The sequence below is a fragment of the Macaca mulatta genome, chromosome 17 (assembly GCF_049350105.2).
Source record: "Macaca mulatta isolate MMU2019108-1 chromosome 17, T2T-MMU8v2.0, whole genome shotgun sequence".
Lineage (NCBI taxonomy): Eukaryota > Metazoa > Chordata > Mammalia > Primates > Cercopithecidae > Macaca > Macaca mulatta.
This window is the reverse complement of record NC_133422.1, coordinates 18,155,596-18,178,902: the sequence shown is the minus strand read 5'-3', so window position 1 is coordinate 18,178,902 and position 23,307 is coordinate 18,155,596. Positions and strand designations below refer to the sequence as shown.

Below are 23,307 nucleotides of genomic sequence, written 5' to 3'. Positions count from 1 at the left end.
AAGCTCTGTGTGTGTGTGTGTGTGCGCGTGCGCGCACATGCGCATGTTGGTGGGGGTTGAGGGGGTTTCTCAGGTGGTAGTTCTCACTGTAGGATAATCTGGCTAGGTTATTTTGTTGCAGAAGCCCTCAAGAGTCAGTATGTGTATATCTTTTCTCTTGGCTTGGTTGGTTTCCCCAGAAAGGAACTCTTTATTCTTCCTGGAAAGATATGGAGTATGAGGCAGATAGTGTTTTCTCCGTTGACTTGGTAACATAGTAGGAGATTTTCCTTGTCATTATGTAGGTTTTCACTGACTCTCCAACTGTCAGCAAGCTAACTCCATGGCCATCTGAGCCTGGGATTCGGCAGCATGTTGCTCCTAACTCAGTCTTTCTGGAAGGCCATGGAATCTTCTGCCTGGGGTGATGTGAGGCAGTTACCTGGCGGGGTGGGGTAAGATACAGGATTTGGGAGGTGAATTGCTGCTAACATGAACATTTAGCCCAAATGCTACCTCATTTTCAAAGGTACATGGTACTTTCCATTTCTGTCCTTTGTGGGGTTTCAACAACTCAGATGGTCTTGCTGCTGGCTTTTCTGTGCAGCTGGCTCAAGTCCTGGCTTCCTCTAGTTTGTCAGGTTAGTTACCTCCATTTATCTGCTTTCCAGCTTCCAAAATCTGGCTGTAGCCACATCTTCGTCTATATTTCCTTGGGTATATTTATGCTTTAAAAAATCCCTTGACTGCCATTTTAGTGCAGTTTCAGGAGGGAATAGAGGGAAGCACAGGTGCAATCTCCTACCTTTCTCTCCCATACTGGCCATAGTCATTCAGTTACCCCCATAGATTATCTCATCTGACCCCTGTCTGGGCTTTAACTGCATTGAGTCTGTATTTTTGTCATCATTTCTCAGCTCCCTGCTTACAATTTTGTTTGTTTCATTGTTTACATGATCCTTCCTCAAGTGTTGTTGGAAATATGCTGTTTCTTTTAGGATGTCTCTAGGGGCTGCTAATTAACTTAAAAAGTAAAATTCTACCTAGTGAGCTCAAACTGTATAATCCATGCTTCTTCTGTGTACTTTGGCTTCTTGTCATAAAACAAACAAACAAAAACCAAGGTGATTAATTGCAATATCCTAGAGGGAAATGCTGTGATGTCAGAGTATACTTCTCCTCTCATCATCTGTTCTGTATAGTATTTGTGCTCAGACACATGAACTTTTGTAATTCTGTCACCTAAATTATGTTTAGGTGACACAAATGGCTAACCAAAACTTAAATTGGTTTAAATGTTCATTTTGCATTTTGGAAATCACAGTTGCAGAATAATTTCCATTGACTATTTTTATGCCTTGAATAGAAATTAAACAAATTTATTAACATCCAAGAACCTTAAAGAAACTAAAATTTGGTTAAATTTTTACCTTTTAAAGTATTTTATATTTATTTAGAGACTAATAAATCCATATCAGATGTGTAATATCTAACTGTAGTTGTGAGAATAATTTAATAACAATGTACAGATTAAAGGCTTCCTCAACTCCAAATTTAATACACTAAAATTATTTTTTACAGGCAGTATGTTCACAGTAGCAATATGTATTAAAATAAGTGATATTTTTATACGTATAGGTTTTGCTTCATGTGAAATTACACTTAAACTTTTCCAAAATAAAAATAACCGGTGAATCTATGAAACGTATGTTCACTCAGTCTTGTCAGAGTACACACAAATATTATTTACCAAATACCTGGTAGTAACTATTCTGAAAATGGATTTCCTGTATTACAAATGCCTTCAGCATTCTCAACCACAAAAGTCTACAATGGTCTCCTAGTGGGAAGTTAAAGTTTAATCAGTCTTTGTTGATAACATGCATTGATGGAGAGTGGTCTGACCTGCTCAACTTGTTTTAAATGACGTACGTTTCAGAACAGACTCAGTTCAGCCAGACATCACCGGTTTCCCAAAGTGCTGGATGCACACTGGCAGGTTCTCCTATTCACTAGCCACCTGTGCTTTCAAGGGGACCCATCTGAACAATGTTTAAGTCCTTTTAACAAAGTTTATGTTGATATCTGTGAAGTTTAAATGTATTATAAAGTTTAAGGTCAGAAAATAGTACAATTATAAATCCCTATACATCCTGGGCTTTTGGATTTTAAATGATTTCCAGAGCTTTATTTTAACAATTACACTTACGAAAAAAATTAGTTTTGTCTGATTCTCTTTATGTTTCTGACATAGCACCATTTAGACAGCCTTGTAAATTAGGGAGAGGGGAAATTCTGACTAATAAATGCTGAAAAAACAATAAAAACAAGAGCAGTGGGGCATGTCACTATAGAACAAACATAAATGAGCTCAAAGATCTTGGCTATCAGTTCATCATATATTGTTGCTTGTTCTGCACATTATAAAGTGGCTTTTGTCAAGGTTGTTTAAACAAGGAGCTATTGATCTCTTCGGCCGAATTAACATTTAAAAGAATTTAATTGAGCAATGAAGGATTCGTGAATCAGGCAGTCCCCCAGAATCACAACAGATTCACAGAGACTCCAGGGCAGCCACATGGTGGAAGGAAATGTATAGACAAGGAAAGGGAAATGATGGGAAGAAATTGGCAGTGAGGTTCAGAAACAGTTGGATTGGTTACAGACTGGCACTTGCCTTATTTGAACACAGTTTGAACACTTAGCAGTCTATAAGGGGTTGAAGTATGGCTGCTGGGATTGGCCAAGACTCAGTTGTTGTTACAGGCATACTCCTAAGTTAAGTTTTCAATCTCGTCTGACTATTAAGCTAGGTTACACTTTATCCACAAGGACTCAAATATAGAAGTATGGAATTCTTCTTGGGCCATATGTAGCTTGCTTTAACAATTACTAATTTTTGCACAAGATTATGTCTAAATTTTTAAAGGAATTCATATAACGTACACAATTTTAAAAGATTCTATAGAAGCTTATGGCAAAACTTCCATAATGATTCCCTGAGAATGCTGAGATGCACAAGAGATTTACTTAATGTCAGGACACGTGCACATCAACGAATCACTGCAAAAGACAACAGATACTGAGCACCACTTTGTATTAAGTGGTGGAGATCTCTAAGGGGAATGAAGAAGTAGCTCTTTCCTTGTCAAGTCTACACAAAGCAAGACTTAGACATAAGAGAAAGAATAAGGTTGCCCTTATTTCTAGATCACATCTTGCTTCCAGGTTTGCTCCCAAGAGGAAGAGGCATGGCATGCCTGATTTATTCTTACTAAATGTATCAATCTGATAAGTCACTGCACTTGTATGTGACTGAGCAATGGCATGTAGAAAACCCAGAAGTCCTTAGGATACTTTCCCTAACACCAGGCATTATGGGTGCCACACTCTCCCAACTCTAGCTCCACCTTAATTATTTATAATGAGCATCCACTGCATGCTTGTTTGGGCTCTTTCTAGGGGACCAGTAAAGAGCCATCCATTTAGTGTTTCTAAAGCTTTGCCACACATATAGTATTGGGATTGAAAATATCCTGACGTATGTGTGTTGTCTTTCTCATCCATAACCAGAAATGTGCAATAATCTTGAGAGGATCCTACACCTTCCTTAGATCCTCTAAGGGGTATGTGATCCAACAGGTTAGGAACCACTGCCCTCTAGAGAATGCAGTAGATTCCTGACCTCTTGCTTGATGTTTAAACACAGCTGTCTGCTGTCTCTAAGAATGCTGATTGATTTGCTGCAATCATTTCACATGAGTGTCCTGGAATGATTCTAGCTCAGTCCACTTTCATCACTCAGATGGCCCCACAGATCTCTTATGTCTGCAGAGAAAAATTGATAAATCTACTACTGTGTCCTGGTTGGGTCTTGTCTGAGATTGATTTTTCATCTGGGGAATGTATGTGGAGGGGCTTCTCCAAGTTTTTGGCAACTTTCTGTGAAATTCTTCTTTTAAGGTGTTATGTCCTTGATCCCATGCCCAGTCTACATATTTGGATTCTTCAGTCTAATGGGATTGAGGGTAGGGGGTGGGAATGTGGGAGAAAAGATGACCTACTAGATGAGGCACTTTTACATGAGTTTTACATTCAACAAATATTTCTTGGGCACCTGCTATGTGCCAGACACTGCCCTAGGCCATAGGGGCTTTAAGGTGATTAAGACATGAAGCTGGCATTCAATTTCATAAGGGAGTAGATTATAGACATTATCTAATTTTTCATGTTCTCATATGGGGCAAAACCAAGTCCATCATATATTCCCACTAAATGCAGACTCCAACAGAAAGAAAAAGAAAGAAAAAACTGAAATATTTCAACATTTAGGAAATGATTTTATCTATAAATGCTCAACATGGATAAAATCTTTCAGACTAGAGTCTGAAAATCTTATTTCCCTTCAGAGGAACCACTGTATGGGTAACAAATAGAACTAAACTGAAACAAGTGTCCTCAGAATTATAGGGGCTGGTTCAAATGATATCCATTTTTGAAAACAGCATTAACAAGACACTCCCCCTTCTGAATCTGCTTGACATATTTTGCTTGAACAAGGGGAACTCCAGACACCATAAAATTCCCATCTTGTTTCCCAACATATCTTCCTGAGTTGGGACCCAAACCAATGCCCATTTTGTCGTCCCTCCTACCATTCTTTCATCTAAAATAAAATAATTTTCAACTTCTTTAAGTCTTTTGCTTTCTGTGTCACCATCTGGGAACCTTAAACATTGGCCATCCTTAAGTCTCCATCATGTTAATATCTCCCTCCCTTTGCACTTTTTAGCCTTTCTACAGTTTGAAGGCTTTAAGTGACACTAAATGGTCTCTATAAGTGAAATAAATCAAATTTATTCCAGAATCACTTTGGGGCAAGTCATGTTTGCCATGAAAAGTGCAAGGTGGTGGGAACAGGCAGTGAATCAAGGAAACATGGCCCCTGTGGTTGTGGAACTTCATCTAGTGGAATAGATAGTAAACACTGAAAAGCATACACGCATCGCCATAGTGACGAGCCCAATAAAGGAAATGCACAGAGTACTACAAGAATGCAACACTATGTGAACAAATTCAGGTTGGAGAATCAGGCACGCTCCTTCTGCAGAAACGATGCTTCAGTTAGGATCTGAAAGATAGCAAAAGACCATCTGCCTTGATGAGGTATTAATAACATGACAAGGGTCGGCAAAGCCTGAGTCCTGTCGTCTCGCCTTCCTCCCATACAGCATGAGCTTCACCACTCGCTCCACCTTCTCTACCAACTACCGGTCCCTGGGCTCTGTCCAGGCGCCCAGCTACGGCGCCCGGCCGGTCAGCAGCGCGGCCAGTGTCTATGCAGGCGCTGGGGGTTCTGGTTCCCGGATCTCCGTGTCCCGCTCCACCAGCTTCCGGGGCGGCATGGGGTCCGGGGGCCTGGCCTCAGGGATGGCCCGGGGTCTGGCAGGAATGGGAGGCATCCAGAACGAGAAGGAGACCATGCAAAGCCTGAACGACCGCCTGGCCTCTTACCTGGACAGAGTGAGGAGCCTGGAGACCGAGAACCGGAGGCTGGAGAGCAAAATCCGGGAGCACTTGGAGAAGAAGGGACCCCAGGTCAGAGACTGGAGCCATTACTTCAAGATCATCGAGGACCTGAGGGCTCAGATCTTCGCAAATACTGTGGACAATGCCCGCATCGTTCTGCAGATTGACAATGCCCGTCTTGCTGCTGATGACTTTAGAGTCAAGTATGAGACAGAGCTGGCCATGCGCCAGTCTGTGGAGAACGACATCCATGGGCTCCGCAAGGTCAGTGATGACACCAATGTCACTCGACTGCAGCTGGAGACAGAGATTGAGGCTCTCAAGGAGGAGCTGCTCTTCATGAAGAAGAACCACGAAGAGGAAGTAAAAGGCCTACAAGCCTAGATTGCCAGCTCTGGGTTGACCGTGGAGGTAGATGCCCCCAAATCTCAGGACCTCGCCAAGATCATGGCAGACATCCGGGCCCAATATGACGAGCTGGCTTGGAAGAACCGAGAGGAGCTAGACAAGTACTGGTCTCAGCAGATTGAGGAGAGCACCACAGTGGTCACCACACAGTCGGCCGAGGTTGGAGCTGCTGAGACGACGCTCACAGAGCTGAGACGTACAGTCCAGTCCTTGGAGATCGACCTGGACTCCATGAGAAATCTGAAGGCCAGCTTGGAGAACAGCCTGAGGGAGGTGGAGGCCCGCTACGCCCTACAGATGGAGCAGCTCAATGGGATCCTGCTGCACCTGGAGTCAGAGCTGGCACAGACCCGGGCAGAGGGACAGCGACAGGCCCAGGAGTATGAGGCCCTGTTGAATATCAAGGTCAAGCTGGAAGCTGAGATCGCCACCTACCGCCGCCTGCTGGAAGATGGCGAGGAATTCAATCTTGGTGATGCCTTGGACAGCAGCAACTCCATGCAAACCATCCAAAAGACCACCACCCACCGGATAGTGGATGGCAAAGTGGTGTCTGAGACCAACGGCACCAAAGTTCTGAGGCATTAAGCCAGCAGAAGCAGGGTACCCTTTGGGGAGCAGGAGGCCAATAAAAAGTTCAGAGTTCAAAAAAAAAAAATAAATAACATGACAAGAAGTGTGCATTATGAGTACATTAATGAGTACATTGTACTCATGGAACATTTTATCTTCATAGGAAGCCAAGTATTAAAATAATGTTTTTGATGCAGACCTTCTTTAAAATTACGTGAAAAAATTCGACTTCAATTAAAGTGACAATAGGAGGATTAGTAATCACTTGAATTTTCTGATTAAAATAATGTCATCTGCCACTATCATGAGCCTCACCGCTCACGTCATCTGAACATATCAGTTCAGATAGTATTATAAATAAGGAAAGCATCTCTCTGTTACACTGATGATGCCTGATTTAAGCTCAGTGTTTCTGGTGGTGTGCATGGCCTTTACAGTGCACGTGCCTTAGTCTTATTTCTGCCAGAAACATCCTTGTATTGTCCTCCACTGTGGCACAGCCTGTATATTTTATGTTGAGGATAAAATACAACAGGTGGCCTATTTGAACATTCTGATTATGTCCCCATTACAAAATAGTTCACGACAACCTAAAAAATTAGTAACAATGAGGCAGCGACCAGATATCTGATGTCCCAGGGATAATGGGACCATAACCGGGGGTGGTTTGAGCTGACTACCAGCATTTTGGGATGCAAGTTAGGAAGCACTTAGGATGACTCTAGGATGGCACAAAGAATAGGTGCAATGTGCTTCACAAATAAATTCTCATTCCGAGGTCTGCTCTTTCTTGCTTTCCATTCAAAAGCCATCAACCATGGCATTCCCACCTTCTAGTTTACATCTGCCTTAAATTTCTATCTTCCATTTGGTCTCATTTATTCTCCATTTTTCTTCCAGCATCTTCATGGCTTTAAAAGCAGATTCCTTTACCTTGATTTTGATTTTCTGAAATATCTGTCAAAAAATGTATCATTCCTCGAAAATAATGCGTGGAATAATATTTATAGCATAGCATGTAATTATAAATGTCTTAAATAGAATATATTAATTTGGATTTAATTTGGAGAATGTTAAATCTTACTTTTTGAGTTTAGTAGCACTTGGAAAATATAAGTTCCTGACTTGAACTGCTAAATTAGATACTATGTTTTAAAAACAACATTTTGCTTATTTACTTATTTATTTATCCCTGAAAACAGGTGAAAGGCAGTAAATTGTAGTTCTTAGCAACATTAAATTTGGAATCAGATGGACCTTGGCTCAAATAAAGGAGGATAAGGATCTTTACCTTATGAGTTTATCGTGGTGACCAAATCATATGACACTCCCAGCATTTATAGGGCTTTGGGGTCAGGGCACAAATGGAGACCCACATCTTATTGTCTAGATATTTAAAAGTTAGATATAACACTAACCACTATTAAATTAAAATGTGCTCTACCCTCTGCCTTCACAAATACATCTTCATAATGACAATATTAACAAAAATACATAAACCTATGTTTTGTACATGACTAAAAATTGCCAAAATGTTAGACAGCTGAGTTTATCATTATATATCTGGAAGTTTTACTGATGGACCAGTGAGGTTTAGGTGAATAATAAGACAAATAAGACAAACACACACATAATTTATAGTGATTGTTTATTCTATATATATATAGAGAGAATATATATATAGAATAAATAATATATATAGAATAAATAATAAATATATATATTTGAGATGGAGTCTTGCTCTGTCACGCAGGCTGGAGTGCAATGGCATGATCTCGGCTCACTGCTATCTCTGCCTCCTGGGTTCAAGCGATTCTCCTGCCTCAGCCTCCCCAGTAGCTGGGATTACAGACACTAACCACCATGCCCAGCTAATTTTTATATTTTTAGTAGAGACGGGGTTTCATCATGTTGGCCAGGCTGGTTTCGAACTCCTGACCTTGTGATCTCCCTGCCTCGGCCTCCCAAAGTGCTGGGATTGCAGGCTTGAGCCACCACACCCAGCCTAGAATTTAGTTTTGGTGCCACTTTAGCAAAATCACTATGTTGTAATCAACTTTTTCATTCACTGTACATTGTGTTCTATTATCAGTAATGATTTAAGGAGTTAAAAAAACCATATTTCTAGCCAAACAATAAATATTTATGTAGTTTTTTTTTTTCTTACTAAAATGTAAGTTTTATTTAGGTTTTGAGAGAGGTTATTTTTCTTTTAAAAGTCAGCACTATTGGCTGAACACAGTGGCTCATGCCTGTCACCCCAGCAATTTGGGAGGCTGAGGTGGGCGGATCACTTGAAGCCAGGAGTTTGAGACCAGCCTGGTCAACATGGTGAAACTCCATCTCTACTAAAAAAAAAAAAAAAAATACAAAATACAAAAATTAGCCGGACGTGGTGGTGCATGCCTCTAATTCCAGCTACTTGGGAGGCTGAGGTATGAGAATTACCTGAACCCCAGAGGCAGAGGTTGCAGTGAGCTGAGATCTGGCCATTGCACCCCAGCCGGGGTGACGGAGTGAAACTCTGTCTAAAATATATATATATGTGTGTGTGTGTATGTATATATATATGTGTGTGTATATATATGTATATCTATAAAGTCAACATTATTTCATAAAATTCAAAGATAAATTTCAAAGGTAAATACAAACTACAGTTAATAAATATCAAGTACTTAAGTAAAAATTATTAAGTATAGCTAAAGTTAAAATATTTTTGAATATGTAATTACATCTTATTAGAATTTTCTTTGCAATTCCAGTGTTCAGTGGTGTCCAGATGACAATTCGTAGAGTAAGTGGTGTGTTGGACTGTTTGTGTATATTTCTAACCCTGCTTAGCCATGTTACACTGGCAGCTTGAAATCAGTCATGGCGGAAGTATTTAAACTACGAAAATTGGCCAACACTACAGTTCAGACTTTTCCCCCCAGAGAATTGGCTTTTAAATATTTGCCAACACACTATTGAGTATTATGTTTCACCCAAGAGAAGCCTATGATGTGATCAGAACTTTTCAGAGAGAAGAAATTATCAATTGAATCAAATGCTGCCGGAAGGTTGAATGTGATGAGGGAAAGAACCATATCTATAAATGTGTTAACAGGGAAATTATTGGTTCTTTGTCAAGAGAGTTTAAATGGGGAGGTGACAAGGAAAGGCAGACCGGTCTGTTTGAAGACCAATGGGAAGTAAAGAAGTGTAAATCTGAGGTATAAGTATTTTAAGAAGTGTGGCTCCAAGGGTAGCAGAAAATTGGGATGGTAAATGGAGAACAATTACAGTTCATTTAAGGTGACTCATCATTGACAAGATATATTATTTCCCCTTAATGAGAATTAAGGACTTAGGTTATTTAAAAGTGTTCATTAAAATCAATGTTACAAAATCTTCTTATGGGAATAGCTTTCTATAGCATACATAACATTGTGTTACTTCGATCCAGAAGACCTAGAAGGTGGGGATTATATTCAAAATATTTATATAACATTAAAAATTGTTTGAAAGTACAAAGAATAATTTTGCTTTAGCTGAAATTGAGTTACATAGATCTTTAATTATACATTCATGATGATCGGCATTAGAGAGATGGGTTTGGAATTAAACTGTGCCAAATTAACAAGCAGCTGTGTCTATTAAAAATAAAAACTGAGCCAGTATCTTTGCAATATTGTTAAATAATAATCATATTGTATCTGAAGGTTTAAAATAATTAATAACATTTTGAAGATAATAGTTAATATTTATTGGGTCTTACTATTGCCTGATCTGTGACAAGCACATGTATCATCTCAGTTTCTCTTCACAGAATCATCTCCAAGGTGTTATGAAGTAGGAACTGTTACCTCTCCCCACTTTATGGGTGATTAGATAATTTAAGTAACTTGATTAGGTTTATAGAGATGAAGTTTGAACTCCAGCAGTTTTACTGGTTCCAGGTGGTTCAGAAAACAGCATTTCTTTTTTAGGTCAAGGAATTGGCTATAAATTTCCCCCTGCTATAGATCATGAGGTTCCTCAGTATAGAAATGGATTGTTTTTCTTCCTGGCACTGTGTCACTTAGCAGCACAGCGTCTATACACAGCATGTGCTTAACAAACATATATCGCACTGGAGAGTTAGTTCAGTGATAGAAACTGCCTCGATTTTAAAAATTATTTCCACAGAAAATATAGGATTTAGATAGTATTAATCTTAAACAGCAAAGTCAACATTCAGAAAAAATCTGAATGAAGTTCTAAATCTTCAAGAATGTTGTTATTGTAGCCTACCTGGGAACTTGGCCTAAAATCTCAGTTCTACCCCTATCACTCTTGTCTGAATATTACTGCCTTGTTGCAAAGGCGCATTGCTGGAGATTTGTCTTCTCATATGTAATCCATCGGCAAGTGAGATTTTTTTTTAAAGACTCAGCATTACTTGAAATCAAAGACAAAAGGGTGACAGTAATGAGTTTAAGAGAACGACTATGTATACTCATGCATTCATGGCATCTGTGTGCATTAATTTTCAGTACGATTTATCTTAAGTGAAAAAAAGATAAGTATCATATTTGATCCAAAATATTTTCTTTGAGTAAAAAGAAAGACTCTAAGATTAATTTTTAAAAACTGTGGTAGATGAATAGAAAATATGAAGCGAGAAATCAGTTAGATGGGCTCCATTTATTCATCAGTTAAGTTTGATACATCATTTATTACAGTATTTACTCCTGACATCAAGGAAATTTTAGTGATGACTTAGATTGCCATGCATCCTTGTGTTAACAGGATGACTTGGGGCTTCTGTGATAATTATAAAGTGAGGGTAGTACCTATGAAACCTACAAGGGAAGTCTGGGACTACGTCAGAGAAAGTAGCATTTGTGGAACTTTTGAGCCAGATACCACTAACATAAACTGTTCCTTTTCATTTTATTTAAGAGTGTTTCAAAAAGTCCATAGATTTAGCACTTGGCACAAATATGGATGGTCATTTTGGTTGCAAGGACTAACAAATCTCTGTGGCTAACAGGAGAAAGGGTTCTTAGGAATGCAAGAATAATAACTGTTTTATGAGACCCTTCTCAACAGTTTCTATGTCATCTCTCCTTCTGCCTTAAACATGACTCAGCTTTGTTAGATTCTGCATCTCTGGGGTCATGTTGTCATTTCCTCTCAGCTGTCAGAGCAAAGAGATCATTCTCTGCTCCATCCATATTTTCTCTACCTATAGCATCTCTTCTTAATAATTCAGCTCATTCATAATTATTACATAACATAACCTTTCTTTCCTCATAATTCTTTAGTTTCTCTTCTAGTTACTAATGGCCCAATTCTTTTAGTATGTCTCTATCTGAATTTCCAAGAGGAAACAATCTCACTGACCTAGCTCTTTCTTACTTGCGTAGGGTGTTTTGAACTCAGGTCACTTTGTTATCATTGGCAAGCCTGTAGATTAACCGTTTTAGGTTAGATATCTAACCCTGATTTAATAGTTATAATAGAACCTTGAGAGGGTGCCAAAATTTTAACTGGGAAACAATAATCTTTATTTATTTTAATTAATTAATTTATTTTTAAGACGGTGTTGCTGTGTGGTCCAGGCTGGAGTGCAGTAGTGTCGTCTCAGCTCACTGCAACTTCCACCTCCCGGGTTCAAGTGATTCTCCTGCCTCAGCCTCCTGAATAGCTGGGATTACAAGTGCATGCCCCTATAGCCGGCTACTTTTTGTATTTTTAGTGTAGACAGGGTTTTGCTTTGTTGGCCAGGTTGGTCTGGAACTCAAGAGGTCTGTCTGCCTCAAGCGATCTGCCCACCTTGGCCTCCCAAAGAGCTGGGATTACAAGTATAAACCACCACGCCTGGCTGAAAGCAACAGTCTTTTAGTAAATGGTTCTAGGAAAACTGGGCTACTACATGCAAAAGAATAGAGTTGGACCCTTACCTCATATCATCTATAAAAATTAACTCAAAATGAATTAAAGGCTCAAGTGTACAAGATAAGATGATAAAACTCTTAGAAGAAAATAGAGGCATAGATATTTGTGACCCTGGATTAAACAATTGTTTCTTACATATGACGCTGAAAGTATAAGCCAAAAAAAGATATACTGAACACTATGAATATTAAAATCTATATATCTATATAAAATGTATATATCTGTATAAAATATCTATATATAAAATATATACTATAAACTCTAAAAATAAAATATAAAATATAAATCCTCCTAGTATGCCCATAATAAAAAAGTGTCAGTGAGGATGTGGAGCTATTGGAGCCTTCACGCACTGCTGGTGGGAGTGTAAAATGATGCTGCAACTATTTTTTTTTTTTTTTTTTTCTTTGAGACAGGGTCTCACTCTGTCACCCAAGCTGGAGTACAGTGGCACGACCTCGGCTCACTGCAACCTCCGCCTCCCAGGTTCAAGCGATTCTCATGTGTCAGCCTCCTGAGTAATTCTGAGCTGGAATTACAGGTGCACGTCACCGCATCTGGCTCATTTTTTTTTGTATTTTCATAGAGATAGGATTTCACCATGTTGACCAGGCTGGTCTTGGACTCCTGACCTCAAATGATCCATCTGCCTCGGCCTCCCAAAGTGCTGGCAGCCACCAGCCTTACAGGTGTAAGCCACTGTGCCCGGCCTGATGCAGCCACTTTGGAAAAAATTTCGGCAATTTCACAGATGTTAAATATAAAGGTACCGTATGATCCAGCAACACCCGTTGTAGATATATATCCAAGAGAAAGGAAAACAACCTCCACATAAAAATTTGTACGTGAGTGTTCATAGTAGCAATAATCATAATAGCCTAAAAGTGGAAACAATCCAAATGTCCATCAACTGGTTAATGGATAAGTAAAAGGTGGCATATTTATACAAAGGAATATTTTTCAGCAATAAAAGCAAGTGAAAAACTGACACATCCTACAGCATGGACAGACCTTGAAAACATCATTCTAAGTGAAAGAAGCCAGTCACCAAGGATGATATAATTGTATAATTCCACTTACATAAAATGTCCCAAATAGGCCAACATATAAAGATGGGAAAAAGAATAGTGGTTGCCTAGTCCTGGAGGAGATGGGAAGGTGTATTGAGAGTGACAACTTAAGGGTGTGGTGTTTTCTTTTGGGGTAATGAAAACAGTCTAAATTTGGCCAGGTGCGGTGGCTCATGCCTGTAATCCCAGCACTTTGAGAGACTGAGGTGGGTGGATTACTTGAGGTCAGGAGTTTGAGACCAGCCTGGCCAACATGGTAAAACCCCATCTCTACTAAAAGTACAAAAAGTAATCAGGTGTGGTGGCAGGTGCCTGTAATCCCAGCTACTTGGGAGGCTGAGCCAGGAGAATTGCTTGAACCTGGGAGGTGAAGGTTGCAGTGAGTCAAGATCAAGCCACTGAATTCCAGCCTGGACAACAGAGTTAGTGTGATGGTTAATACTGAGTGTCAACTTGATTGGATTGAAGGATACAAAGTATTGATCCTGGGTGTGTCTGTGAGGGTGTTGCCAAAGGAGATTAACATTTGGTTTAGTGAGCTGGGAAAGGCAGACCCACCCTCAATCTGGGTGGACACAATCTAATCAGCTAGAATATAAGCAGGCAGAAAAATGTGAAAGGAGAGACTGGCTTAGCCTCCCAGCCTACATCTTTCTCCTGTGCTGGATGCTTCCTTCCCTGGAATATTGGACTCCAAATTCTTCAGTATTGGAACTTGGTCTAGCTCTCCTTGCTCCTCAGCCTACAGATGACCTATTGTGGGACCTCATGAGCATATGAGTTAATACTTAATAAACTTCCCTATATATATCTAGGACTAATGGAATAGATATATATATATATATTCCATTAGTTCTGTCCCTCTAGAAAACCCTGACTAATACAGTAAGACTCTGTCTTAAAAAAAAAAAAAAGATAAAAAAAATAGTCTAAATTTGATTGTGGTGATGGTTGCATACCCCTGTGAACATGCTAAAAACCATTGATGTATATACTTCAAATGAGTAAAACATATGTTATACATGTTATATCTCAATGAAACTGTTTTTTAATCACAATCAATAATATATTTACTAATGATTATCTTTAAATCTGTGTTTCCTCTAGTTGCCAACACAAATTCAGTCACACAGGCTAGAAACTTGAAGTGTATCTTAATGCATTTTCTCTCATACATCCTCCACTTCGATTTAGACACATCTATTTGATTTCTTCTTTTATTTTATATTTCCCTAACATCACTAAATTATTTATCTATTTTTATTCCTACTGCTTGAATTCAAGCTGTGATATATTCTTTCCCTCTGGATTGCTGCCTCCTTCTTCAGTCTGTTTTCTATGTCTCTAATCTGGGCCTCCTCCACGCTACAGCAATGATAATCTTTCTAAATCAGCATGGTTATGTCTGTAGTAACTGTTTAACATGTGTCAGTGATGCTTTTTAGCTTTCCGTACAAAGTTCAAAATTCCTGAGCTTAGCGTGCTTGACTCTTCAAGAACTGGCAATGCCAATCTCCCCACTTCCCCAAGCCAACCCATTTCTCCAGCCATATGAATCTACTTAAGGCATCTTGAACTTGCAATTCTATTTTAAATCTACAGCTCCTGGCATATTTACAAAATCAGTACATCTCTGTTGAATAAATAGGTAAAATAAATAAGAATTCATTACAAATATAAATATTACTATGTTCACTCAACTATTCATTCATTAGCAACTCTTCTATTAGTTATTTGATGTCTAGAGACTGTAGGTTCCAGCTCCAGAAAGAACAAAATCAAGCATCATGTGGTTTAAGCATATAACAAAATCAAGCATTGAGTGAGTTGCTTGTGTGCATTTATGTGTGTTTTGTGTGTGTGTGTGTCATCATGAGGTAGGCATATATGGGTTCCGGGAAGAAAAAGGAAAAGAGTTATTGAGAACACAAATGTAAGCAGGATTAACAGTTGTCATGGGTGGAAGAGGGAAACTATGTACCACCCAGAAGCCATTCCTCTCTGAGCTTCAAACAGAGCCCAGGGTATTGTCAATAGTCTGCAAATATTCAATGCCCAAGGAAAAAATTATTATCACACTAAGAGAATTTGCATTGTACTAGAACATTTTTCAGTTGCTTGGGGTGGTGCCTTGTGAAACTAATCCTTCTAATCTCCTAGGTGTTTCTATTATCAGCAACACAGATCTTTAGCTTATGTAATAACCGGTTCGTTTGAGCCGTATCTGGAGCAATGTCCAGATTTACTTTCTGTTCATTGATTCAGTTTTATTCCTTTAAGCTATAGTAATAACTAATCCTTGAGTAGTTCCAGGAGTGACTCATTCTGGTTAGGCCACCGAGATTGGTACTGATTTTTGATAAATGGAATTTCAGATTATGACAATCTCAGTATGTATAAAACCCCAAGTCATTTCAGAAGTGTCATTTAAATATTTCCATGAATTTAACTGAAACGGAAGGTTGTTAATTATCTCCTGCTTTTGATGAGGGGCAGATGATCACAAAGTTGTAGTGATCACTCTGTTTATTTTGTATAGTTGTATACACTTTTCTTGAAGGCTTATAAATCTCTGAAATTGAGAGACATCTGGTAAAACGTAGTTATACAATGGAAACACAGAAATAATATAAAAAACTAGGCAATTGAATAGGAGAAAATGTTATTCTAGGCACTCAATTTGCCTTTTCTACAATTATCAGAAATTGAGACAAAAGGTATTCTTTTGCACAATTCCCTGAAGGCCAAAAAAACAGGGATTCTCCTGTAGCATTATAGTAAGAAAACAAATGTTAGAGCTAAAGCCTCCCCACCCTGTTTCTTGCGGTCCTCCTGCATTAATACATGACTTCAAGGCAAATTAAAAACAAAATAGAACACTTGAGCAACTGTCTTTCTTTTCAATGGGAGTGTTTTCGAGTGTCTAAAGAGAGAATCACCCTGAGACACTGAGCCTCTATAATTAGGATTGATATGTCAACAGCAAGTATCTAATAATCTCTACTCCTATCACATGAGAGTATGGTTTTTCCAAAACATTCCAGAGCTTTTATGTTATCTTAGTGCTCTCAGCATGAAAACACATATAGGTACACACACACACGTAAGCAAACACACACTTTCTGACACATACAACTTGTGCACACACACAGTCACACACGATGCTTCCGTTATAAAGTAATACTTTTTTCTCCTAGCAAGTTCACAGAAGTAAGATAAAGTAATATTTCTTGAAGCCACATTTGAAAGAACTGTCCCTGCCTTTCCTCTCTCTGGATGTCTTAGGAAAGTCCAAAGAAACTATGACATCAAGAAACAATCATGACCTGATTTGACTGTTTTGAAAAAGTAAACTCTTCAAAAATTTGTAATGGTTTATTTAATTTTCATCATTCAAATCTACTGAATACCTTGAAATATACTGAATATGAAATTGTGGTATGGGAGTTTCCTGTTTTAAAAATTTTTAATTAAATTTTAAATTCAACATATTATTACTCCTGGACACATCACTTTAATTATTTATTAAACATAGATATAATTAGCTTGAGAAAGTACTTTCCCTTTTTTTTTTTCCTTTGGCAGGGAACCAATGGAGAAAAATCCATGTACTCAGTCCAACTTAAAAATTAGGGCAGTTTTTATACTATGTAAAACTGGTACTTCCAGATTCCAGCTGCATAGATGAGTTGCAAAGCAATAAACCAAATGATTAAAAGAAATTATCTGATTCAGTCCCAGCAACAGAAATTTGTCCTATTCATAACATTTTAAATTTTCACTGATTTTTTTTTTCTTTTTGTGTCTTGATGCTCTCTGTTAAAATGAGCCTTTAAATATCAATCATTTTTAACTTTCTCATTTATTTCTCTCCTGAATTTCACAATTGTGAAATTGATGCACATTTTCCTAATATTTTTAAATGCTCTTACAGTTATCTTTGTGTATCACTTTCTACATAGAGATATCAAACTACTAACAAATGTCATCCACTCATCCTTCCACCATTCCACTGTCATCCAGCATTCACTGCGTGCCACTCACTGTTGTGTGCTGGAGACAGAAGGAAGTATGAGATCCCTTGTGGGGGCTAATGGAAACACAGTCCCGCATAATGCTATTTGTAAATGGTAACAGATTTATGGGTAAAGTATAATGTAACACAGAATGACAACATATTCTTGCCATTCTCAACACATTCAAATTTATTTTTGTTTCTTATAGCTTGCATCACTGTTTAACATAATGATTATTAAAACATTTTAATTGTCTCTCCCGTAGTAAAATAGTAACTAACTCCATGAGAGTAGAATGAAGTCTCTTTTTATGTTAATAATTGTTACAGCCTCAATTCCTAGAAGAATGCCTATCATACAGTGGTTGTACAACAAAGACTTGTTGGATAAGCGAACTAATTATAACTATCTGTCACTTGGCACATAAGCCACAGCTGGTCAGGTCGCTTATAGATGCCATGAAATACAGATAAGTATCAAGTATCTGATCCCATTCAGGAGCAACTGTGTACACGTCATGGATCAGGTGTGAGTGGATTAGAGACACCATCCACGGCAGTTTAGAAAATAGGGTTTCTTCTCAAGTCCTGTGCAACAAGAAAAGCCATGAAAATAAATAACCATGAAGTTATTCACATAAAATAGAAGCTATAACTGTATATGGTGATAGCACTGTATTGTAGTTAATGCTTTCAATTGCTTTAGTCAGTGAATACCATATAAATGGAGAGAAAAATGTTTCTTTATGTATCTTATAAAATAATAAATATACTGTGCATTCAAAACTGGAAACAGCCTACTCCTATTTATTAATTACTATTCCTAAATGTATTACTTTCACCCCCGACTAAAGAATCAAAAACACTATGAGAGGCCTAGTCGTTTTTCTTTTTTTCTTTTTTTTTTTTTTTTGAGACGGAGTCTCGCTCTGTCGCCCACGCTGGAGTGCAGTGGCGCGATCTCGGCTCACTGCAAGCTCCGCCTCCGGGTTCACGCCATTCTCCTGCCTCAGCCTCCCGAGTAGCTGGGACTACAGGCGCCCACAACCGCGCCCGGCTAATTTTTTGTATTTTTAGTAGAGACGGGGTTTCACCGTGGTCTCGATCTCCTGACCTTGTGATCCGCCCGCCTCGGCCTCCCAAAGTGCTAGGATTACAGGCGTGAGCCACCGCGCCCGGCCGAGGCCTAGTCGTTTTTCAAAGTACAGATGAAAAGAGAGAGAAAGAGACAGACAGGGAGAGAGAGAGAGAGAGAGAGAGAGAGAGAGAGAGAGAGAGAGAGAAACTGAGAGAGAGACTCAGAGAGCCAAAGGTCCAAGCATGCCTCAGTAAAGAGAAAGTTCAGATGAAAAGTCACGAACGTTTTTAAACTGCTGAGACATGTATACATCCAGAATCTATGTACTACTGGCCCCGATGCGCAGGAGATTATACACACCTTCCCTGTATCCAGACCCTCAGTGCCTATCAGGAACGTCTCTGTGACCATGAATCAAAACCACTGGCTCAGGAAAATGACTATCATATATATATATTGGCCAGCACACTTACAAACATGAATATTAATCACAAAGAGCATAGGACTCACGGTTACACCAAGCATACGTAAACATAAACTAGTTCAAAACAGTTCTCTAAATTAACATGACATTCTTCAACTAAAATTAGGCCTGGGGGCATTTAGAGGAATTTAGAGTAAGATGATAGATCAAGTACCTCAAGGAAATTCACAAGGAAGTGCATTACATACAATGAATGAGCCCTTGTTGAGTGACACATGATCATTTTTAAGTTTTATACACTGGTAGGCAAATGACTGTTTGCAATCACTCAAATTATTTGAAAAAAATTAAATTGAAACTTTGATACAAGTAGATTGAGGAGTCTTTTGGGGACTTTAATTGAACACATTTCTAAATTATCACAGAGTCAGTGAATATTATATATGTGAAACATTTAACATGGAAAATGATACATAAATATAATTACATAAATATAAATTGTAAGATATATAGACATGCATGAATACACAAATACGCATAGTTCTGTATCTATATCCATTAAATGAGTATTTTTTAAAGAATTTTTTTTTGTTCTTGTTAGGCACAGTGGCTCCTACCTGTAATCCCAGCACTTTGGGAGGCTGAGGCAGGAGGATCCCTTGAGGCCAGGAGTTTGAGACTAGTCTGGGCAACAAAGCAAGACCCCGTCTCTACAAAAAAACGAAAACATTAGCCAGGCTAATTTTGTGATGATATGTGCCTGCAGCCCCAGCTACTCAGGAGGCTGAGACAGGAGGATTACTAGACTCCAGGAATTTGAGGCTCTGATGAGCCGTGATCATGCCACTGCATTCCAGCCTGGGTGACAGAACAAGATTCTGCCTCTAAAGAAAAAAAAAAAAATCTGTGACAAGTGCCATATAACGTACTAGAGAAACACTGATAAACAAGATAGACAGTTCTTGTATTATATGAAATTTTTCATACAATAAAATTTCAGACTATATTGCATATCATAGTTCAGTGTATGTATACACATACATGTACATATATGTGTACATACATGTATATATGAAATGTGTATATGCATATGTATGTACATATACATATATGTATACATGTATATGTATGTATATGTATTTGTATGTATACTTTTAGTTTAGCATAATTTCAGATTTAGAGAAAAATTATGAAGATAGAGTTTCTATGTATTCCCACTCAACTTCCCCTATTATTAACATTTAACATGAGTTTGGTGTATTTGTTACAATTAATGAACCAATATTGACACACTATTATAAACTAAATTCAACACTGTACTTTATTCAGGCTCCCATCCAGGATAGCACATTACATTAGTTGTCATGTCTTCTTTGGCTCCTATTGGCTCTGACAGTTTCTCAGAATTATCTTATTTTTGACAATCTTGCTTGTTTTCAGGAGTACGGCTCAGAAGCTTTGTATAATGTCCCTCAACTGGACTTTGTGTGATGTTTTTCTTGTGGTTAGACCTGACTTACGTGTTCTTGGGAGAAAGACCACTGAGGTAAAGTGCCATTCACATCACATCATATCAAGTGTACATACAATTAAGGTGACTTACCACTGTTGATGTTAACCTTGATTACCTGGCTGAGATAGTTTTTGGTCACGTTTCTCCCCTGGAAAGTTATTCTTTTTCCTCTTTTCACACTCTATTCTTTGAAAGGAAATCACTATGCTTAGCCTACCCATAAGGAGTGGGGAATTATGTTCCACCACTTTAAGAGCAGACTGTCTGTAAGATTCTTTTGCATAGTACATTTGTCTATTCTTCCCCCACTTATTTATTCTTAATCATTTATATTACTGTGAACTCATGGGTATTTATTTATTTCATACTTTGGGTTATAGTTCAATGCTACTTAATTTTTCTGCTCCAATTGTTCCAGCTTTGGTCATTGATAGATCTTTCAGCTGACTTCTGTGCCCCTTTGTCATACCTCCATAATTTTTTGTTAACACTTCCTTCTAACACTACTCCAGCCTGATCTTGTGTACTTTTGCCCCAATCCTCAAATCAGCATCACTCTAAGAAACCCTGGTTCCTTTTTTTGGAGAATAATGTAAGAAACTTGGAGCCAGACATAGGTATGCTCTTTGCTACTGGAGTATCATTAATTTTAGGGCTGATGAAAAATGAAAATATATGTGTGTATACCAACCTCTCTGTGTGTGTGTGTGTGTGTATGTGTATATATATATATATATGTCATCATCATATCCCCAGAAATCTAAAATGTTGTTGTCTAGCTAGTTCCTATACAGAAGAGAAGATTTTGAACGTCCTCACTACAACAAATGATACATGTTTAAGGTAATAAATTTATAATTTTTTAAAAGAAAATTTAAATTTTAAAAATTTACTGAGCATACATTTGTCTTAGTATGTCTCAAAATGAATTGTTTCTTCATTATTCTGAATTATCAGGAAATATCTTCGTGACACAGAGTATGGCATTTAATATTCCACACATTTTGTCAGGACATAGTACACATTGTGAAGACGAGCAATGCATGTAGTAGCTGTCTCCTTCAATGTTTCTTCTTTAAGAAAGGAAAGTGGTTGCAAGTTTGCTTTGCTCTCCACTATCTACTTAGTATAACTCTGTTCAGAACAAAAGACAACAGGAACAAACACTTTACATTACTTAAAATCTTTTTTTTCTACACAAAGCTGGCACAGTGAAGGTTCTCAATTCACATTTGCTGTATTCTTCAATTGCACGAGTGAATGAATGAATAAGTTCCTCAGAAACCTACTATTGTAAGTATATTGCCATTGCCAGGGAAGAGTTCAAAGAACTAAGCCTTGACTTTAGGCTTGACTTAAAAAAGTATTTCATGCTCTTCTCTTATCCTTTGCCATTCACCTTTGTGTGTCCTACAGAAATTATTGCTTTGAGTGAGACAGCCAATGCATTTCATACTGTGAACTGTGAAGTTGTTGCAGTTTCAGTGGATTTTCATTATAACCATCACGTCTAGATACATACACCAAAGAAAGCCAGTTTGGGCCATACGAGCATTGTACTCTTGTCAGACTTAAATAAATAGATTTCCTGAGACTATGATGTGCCGGTAGGAGGTCCTGACCTTCCACTAACGGGTCTTTTCATAATAGAACCCCAGTGGAAATCATCAAGTATATGAGTGTCAATGATCTCCCAATGGCTGAAGCATGGAAGAGACTGCCTTCTTCGTGAAGGCATGCCAGTTGGTGGAGATCCACAGAGAAGTCTGCCTGGCAAATAGATATTGAGTTCTCCTACAACCAAGCCAAATCCCACTGCTTCCAAAAAATACTTTGAGAAGAAAAGTCAGTAGATCGTCTCATATGCACCTGCAACTTCTCGTGTCAGAAAAGAACTACAGGTAGAACCCACTTTTATCATTTCAAAGATGAATATTTATAGAAGGTGATAAATCTAATACATTGGTATTCACAAATATTATTATAAATGTATATTGCACAGCCTAGTAAATCTAGTAAACAATAATATAGTACATTTCAAAATTGCAAAGAAATTAAATTTCAAATGTTTTCACCACAAAAATGATGTATGTGAGATGATTGTTATGTTAATTCACTTGATTTAATTATTCTATATTGCATTCTTAGATTATATGATTATATCTTCTACCCCTTAAGTATATGCAAATATAATTTGTCAATTATAATTATATAACTAAAGACATTTTCAAAAATTTAAAAGTATTACTCTAAATGTTTTGTTTTTGTAGTATTGGCTAAGGCTTTTCAAATTTGGTTTGTTGCTAATATATGAGAGTCATGTACTGGTAAAATGTTGTTGTCTAGCTAGTTCCTATATAGAAGAGAGGATTTTGAAAGTTCTCACTACAACAAATGATAAATGTTTAAGGTAACAAATTTTCTAATTACACCGATTTGATCATTGCACAAGGTATACACACATGGAAACACCACATTGTGCTCCATAAATATGTACAATTATTTTTGTCAATTAAAAATAAAATAAAACTTAAACAGACGAATAACTCACTTGAGTACTTCTAAGATCCTGTCTTCAATAGAAAACGGAAACATTCTTCCTTCTTAGTCTTAGTGGAACTTTTATGTATACCAAAGTAGTATCACAAGCATTGAAAGTTTCTGACCAATGGTCCTAAAATATTCCTCTTGAATTCCTAGTACTAAAGGACATTGTCTTTTAAGGTAACAAAGATTGTAGTTTTAGATTATTAGCATCAGCAGTCTAAGTTAACTCTTGCAGTGGATGTATATGTG

At 37.9% G+C, this 23,307-nt stretch overlaps 1 long non-coding RNA gene and 1 pseudogene across 3 annotated transcripts in view; both read left to right on the top strand.

Annotated features, from left to right (window-relative positions):
• The window catches only part of LOC114673413 (uncharacterized), a 39,782-nt gene extending 16,741 nt beyond the window's left edge, over positions 1 to 23,041 (top strand). Inside the window, exons 2-5 of one of the 2 annotated variants that reach the window (XR_003724108.2) lie at positions 20,439 to 20,544; positions 21,291 to 21,354; positions 21,715 to 21,804; positions 21,928 to 23,041. This is a non-coding gene — a long non-coding RNA (uncharacterized LOC114673413). The remainder of the gene's footprint in view (positions 1 to 20,438; positions 20,545 to 21,290; positions 21,355 to 21,714; positions 21,805 to 21,927) is intronic. The other variant, XR_013407621.1, reaches the window with a different exon arrangement.
• On the top strand, positions 5,170 to 6,572 carry LOC695989 (keratin, type I cytoskeletal 18 pseudogene; annotated as a pseudogene). The gene has a single exon (XR_001440727.3). The product of XR_001440727.3 is annotated as a keratin, type I cytoskeletal 18 pseudogene (transcript).
• Positions 23,042 to 23,307: the final 266 nt, after the last annotated feature.